Genomic DNA, 6,000 nt, shown 5'->3' on the forward strand with positions numbered 1-6,000 from the left:
CATGTTGGGGTGCACAAACATGCAAACTGTTATTCTTGGTAAGACTGACGCAAACTGAAATGTCCTGTGGTTCTTTAGTCAATTGTTATTTTCTAACTTGGTGTCAAAAAGCCTTTTCAGAGTCAAGGGGACAAAAACTGAGGAAGTGAGTCGATTTTTAAGCGTCTTAACCCACCTCTGACAACACTGTGATCAATATCCGTGACCTTTCAGTCTTTTTAGAGTTGACCACAGTGACATTTTAATCTTATTTTTGCATTGTTAATGTTTATATCTACTAAGTATTTTGAGGCAACAGCAGGTACCATCTTTGTTTACAGTTGCCATGGCTACAGGCATTGTTACTTTCTGCTGGGGCCTGTGGAAAACACACAATGCTCAGTGGACATTTCCAAAACTTGGCTGTTTAAACAGAACCTACTATCTGTCTATTGGAGAAATTAAACATGCACCTCTGATGCCCAAAATTTGACTCAAGTGCTCACATATCATCTAACGCAGCCACAGGCTTCGTATCTGTGTAGAAATATGGAGATGATTATCCCGGCACATTTAAAATGTGCTTCAGATCCATCTGATTGTGTTTCCAATGAGACTACTTGATGATCAGTTTTGTTTAAAATCAGAATTCTTGACTTGATTTACTTAAACATGCAAAGATAAATGTCGTAAATTATATAAGTTTCTTATCAGCAAGAAAGTTCATATTTATGGGGATCACCTTTACTCGTCAAGACACACTAAACCTCTTTAGACAAGCTTTCCTCAATACAAATCAGTTAAATACAGACACACACACACACACACACACACACACACACACACACACACATTCTTATTAACTAACATACTTACACAGTTTCTGTGTTACCGTACAGGGTTAATCACCAATAGCTATGTTTTCATGCTCTTGTTGCTGTTGTTGTTTATATTTTCCCAGTTTTCCTTCCTTTAGGTGCTCCTGATGATTATCTGCTTTGTTTTCTTACAGAGTTTCTCACAGATGTTTTCTTTACTGATTTAGCAACCGGTTGTCTTTCTTTTATGTTTTGGTTTTGATTGCACAGTTGTTGCTTTTGTTTTCTATATTTAGTTTTTGTCCTCTTTTTTCTTCTTTTTTCCACTCTATTCTTTAGTCCTCTCTCTCTCTCTTTCTCTCTCTCTCTCCCTCTTTCTTTTTTTTCTTTTTTTTTCTTTTTTTTTGTTTCTGTCTTTGTTCCTCCTGTTGATATGTTATTCAGCCATAAACAAAATTAAAAAATAAAGGCAGCCTATTATCCATAAAGCTTCCTCTTGGCTGAGCATATTTGTTCAGCACAACACTACAGCCAGACTTGATTTGGCTACCATAATGCTCGACAGAACACGTTTAAAAAAAAAAAAAAAAACTTCAGGAATAGGTCCCCAGGCTTCCTGGAGGACTTTCCAAAGCTCCTCTTTAGATGTTGACTGACTTTTTTTCAGTTCTCTGTTGAGATGATGCCACACTGATGTTTAAGTCCAGGATCTGAGGAGGATTAAGCCCAACACTATTTCTATTATTCCATTCACATCTGGTTCACTTTAGATTTTTTAAGGACACACTGCACCCTATGCCAAGATATATGAAGCTGCAGCTTAACTGAAAGAAGAGCAGCCGCCTACCAACCAAGGATGACACTGAGTCTCACACAGCCCCCGATGCGTCTTTCAGGGGATGAATGTGTGCATGATTGCTAAAGCTTATAACTTAATCAAGTCTCCACTTCTTGTAACTAACATGTGTGATTTGGTGAATGTGACATGTAGTGCAAAATTGCTTTGAGTGGTCTAAAAAACCACTAAGCAAATACAATCCATTTATCTTTGGCATTTTTTTCAAGATGCAACTAAAGAAATAGGAACAAATTATGTGTCACTGCAACAGGCTGCTGGTTACAAAGTGTGTAATTACTGTCTAAAACTAGTTCTTGTTAAGGTGCTTGTTTCGTGATGACACAACACTGGTTCATCCACTGATAGGTAGGTGCCTTTTTATGCTTGAATGATTCATGGTTCAATATAAAGTAGTTAAAGAAAATGAGTGAAAAAGCAGCAAGTGTTGAAATAAAATCATAGACTTCAGAAAGCTGAATAACTATCACTCAAGGTTACTTTAATCAATTTTAAAAGATTAAAAAAGTAATTCCAGGTGCTTGTAATTAAAATATAATGAAATGAGTGGTGGTTCAAGAGTTTTGCAAAGCACTTAAATGAATTAGAATGATCTCTTTTTATGTTGCATACAGTAACCTGTAACCTGTAAAAATGGCTATGTTTAAATAATTAAATGTGCAGACCTATAGAATAAGTACCCCAGGTATTCGGTTACATGCTGACATATTTCTGTTATTAATGATTAATGAGTAAAAACAATTATTTACTTAGATCATGTTTTCCGCAGGTATCTTTTATTAAATTTCCTTTTGAAACTAAAGTCACTTTCTTGTCATCCTTCTGTTCCTGTATTTAAACACGTGTGTGTTTCTTAGTGGTGAATGACGACGAGAGCAGCAGAAAGCCGAAACACTCTCATCAATAAATAATGAAATAAACTCATTGTTGCCCGAGTCATCTAAGAGCGCCAGTCTTTGTCCAAAGCAGCTCTCAATGCTTTATCCTACTTCAGCGAAGGTCAAATAGGTCTAATGACGCTGTCCCGGTGGGAGTCGAGCGTTCTGTGCAGCTAGGGAAGTCTTTCTAGAATACTGAAATGAAGGTCAGCTTTCTGGGCCGCCGTTTCCCACAGTGACCATCCTGCCAAAGGAAGAGGAGATGGAGGATGCAATGCAACATGACCGCTGCACAGTTACGTAAGACCCGAGAAAGTGCAACAACAGCAGTGAACCCTGGCTTAGAGAAGGGAAAGTGCAAACAGCACGCAAAAAACAAAAAGGAGAAGGAATGAGTGGAGGAGGGGCCATTTTAATCACATCAGTACCCTTGTTCACTGGATAGAGGGATGGTGTTATGAACAACTAATGAAATAAGCAAAAGCTGAGTCAGATATTAGCTTCTGTCTGACTCTCAGGGAAACAACAGAGAGGTGAGGCAAGGAGAGGGATGAAAGTAGGGGCAGAGAAAACACTCCACAGCTGGGCAGTGTTATTGTACAGTGATTCCTCCACACTTTCAAGTTGAAGGTCAGGGGTACAGGAGGAGAGAGACTCTGCTGCCCACCATAGTAAACAACTTCCCACTATCATCCACACACTCCAGCCCCAGGCTTCTTTTCTACAGATACAGCCCCAGCCCTCTGAGGAGCAAGTCAGGAAATTTGTAGAAAGGATGAATATTATGTGTTTGTCCAGTGGAATTAATGGATCAATAACATCTGAAGAAGTTCCAACTTCAGAATTTCTTAAGTTGTTCTGTTGTTGCTGGGAGGTGGCTCCGTTGTGTGGCTACTTTCTTTCTGGTTCATGATGCCATTTTGATGTGAATTACTTAAAGCAGATGATGTGACAAAAATAGTTGGAGTTACAAATTGCTCTGGACGCCAGCTTGATGTATAATAATAATAAAAAAAAAAAGGTTTATCACAAAAAGTGACATTTTAAACAGATCTGCAGTCTCTGTGAGGTCTCTTAAAGCCAATGTAGAGAATCCCATTGACTATCCATACCAGTGGCCTTATATAGGTTCACGAACAAAGAACATCCCTAAGCTAACATCTGGAACCCTTCCTGAGACTTGCATAAAACACTATATATGGACCCCTACAGGGAACCTAAAACCCTGTCCATACATGGAGTCTAAACTTCACTGGCTCTTTACAAATGGCAGACTGCTTACAGCTGCAACCAGATATAGTCATAACCTATGCAATGTTAAGGAAATCTAATTATAAACCTATGCAATACTGAGGATCAGACATTTCATTTCTCCATAAGCTCTATGTCAGATGCATGAACATGTTTTCATGACATTCACACTTAATACTCTGCTAGACTCTGTACGATTGGGGGCTTGGTTCAGCAGGGGGTTGCAACATTCAACAGGTCCGAGATTGCTTTCACACTGCACTTTCTCAAACAAATTGGACCTTTTGAATAAAGTGTTCCCATCGTTGCCAGAAGCAGCGCTGCATCAAGACTTACTAAAGAGTGAGAAAAGACGAAAAACAAAGAAAACTCGTTCATCTATAGCAGAAGTCATTATCAAGCGGTATGCAGTCCAGATCCGGACCCAGAAACCTGTCCCACATGGACCTAAAATATAAAATCTGATGCAGTGCTTTTATTTTAATTGACACAACTTTTGCAGTCTTCACAGCAGTGGTTAGGAAACACGCAGACCATCTGCATGTAAGTTGAGCCATCCCACGTGTACACTCAGTCAACTAAGTCTGTGAGGCTTCTGGCGTTAAACTTTGCCGCACTACAGCGAAGACAGATGCGAGCTTAAGAGGGAGGTAACAAGATGGTAGAAGGACAAAGAAAGCCAGCTACATAAAACAAAGGAAGCGATACAGATGATTGTGTCAAAGAAAGGCAGCAGTGTTGCTAAATCCGCTGTTAAAAGCAACTCTGGGCTTGTTTTCCTGTGAAGTCACGTGAAAACATCGTCAGTCACGAGTTGTGGATTTTGGGGCTTGTTTTTCTGAGTTTACGTAGTTGCTTATTTAAGCTTGTCCATCGCCTATTATGAAGCTCTCCCGATTTTCTCACAGCTGTCTACAAAACAGCAAAAACCCCTGGATGCAGACCAGTAACATGAACAGTTCTCTTTTTTTTTCATGAAGTAATGTCAACAGCTGTTTCCTTGGTTACCGCGGCTGTCCTAACTGACAAGCCCCTACCCACTTGCAAGCACAACTTCATTTGACACAGCAACAGTGCCAAAGCCCGCGAATAAAACCGAAATATGTAAAATGTACATAAAACTATGAAAGAGAGTGTATTAGTGGGCTCATCTTGCAGCTCCTCAAAAAACCTTCTATCAATGAGGCTGAGGGACATCAGTGTCTCATAACAACATGAGTAGGGGACAGTTTTTATTTTAGGTTTTACCCCAGGTCTTTTCGAGACAAGTCATGTATGTCCTATTTTAATTAAAGATTAAAAGTTCAAGTTATTTAACATCTTTACAATTTGATTTGATCTTTTTTTCTGAGCTGTTGTTCTCAGAAGCCCACCCCAGCAGGAGGCTTTCTGCTGGAAATGCTCCCCCCCAGCTGGTAAACAAGCAAGGGAGGAGGTGCAGAGGAATGGCTCTCTGGAGTGCACAGGAGGCAGCATGTGATTCAGGAAATAGTCTGTGAGAACGGCTTTGTTTTCTTTATAAAATGTTCAGAACACCTTATTGTGTTGATCTGAGTACTTCATGTATCCACAAAAGGATCCAGAGATGTTACAGAGAACTTGGGAGGAAAATCTGCAGAGAAAGAAAATCTGGGGCGTTGTGCATATTCGTGTTGCCTGATGCCACCTCTCTGGAACATCTCTTCAGCATTTCAGCGTTTTAGTGCATCTGTGAAAGCAGTAAATGAAATCCATCCATCTGTTGACTGTAAGATTGTCACTTTATAAAACAGCAAGTAAAAAAAAAAGAGAATACGAAATAAACATGCAATTCAAATTTATTTAAGTGTTGCCCCCCTACCCCCCAAAATCCCTATAGCCCCACCCCCAGCTTTGAAGAGATGGCATTAATTCAATTTAATAGTTTCTCTCTGCAGCTTTAAAGAGAAAAAGGATTCATCACTCGGCAAGAAGTGAAGTGGTGAACAGAGGGTGCAGCATGTCAAAGTGATACGTTTGGCCTGAGGAAAGACGAGCTGATGAGACGATTATCACACACTACAGCATCTGATTAAGAAACTGACCATCCTTGAATCCCCCCTCATCTAAAATTCACCGTGGCACGATCTGTTTGCTGTTGCTGCTCCAAACAGTTATATGCTCCTTCTAGGAATGTTGTTTTTCATTTTTCTGTTGGGGTAGACCTTGTCATGGAGGCCAGCCGTCCCTGCAGCAGAAC

Source organism: Melanotaenia boesemani, chromosome 17 (genome assembly GCF_017639745.1).
Source record: "Melanotaenia boesemani isolate fMelBoe1 chromosome 17, fMelBoe1.pri, whole genome shotgun sequence".
In the NCBI taxonomy this organism is placed as follows: Eukaryota; Metazoa; Chordata; class Actinopteri; order Atheriniformes; family Melanotaeniidae; genus Melanotaenia; species Melanotaenia boesemani.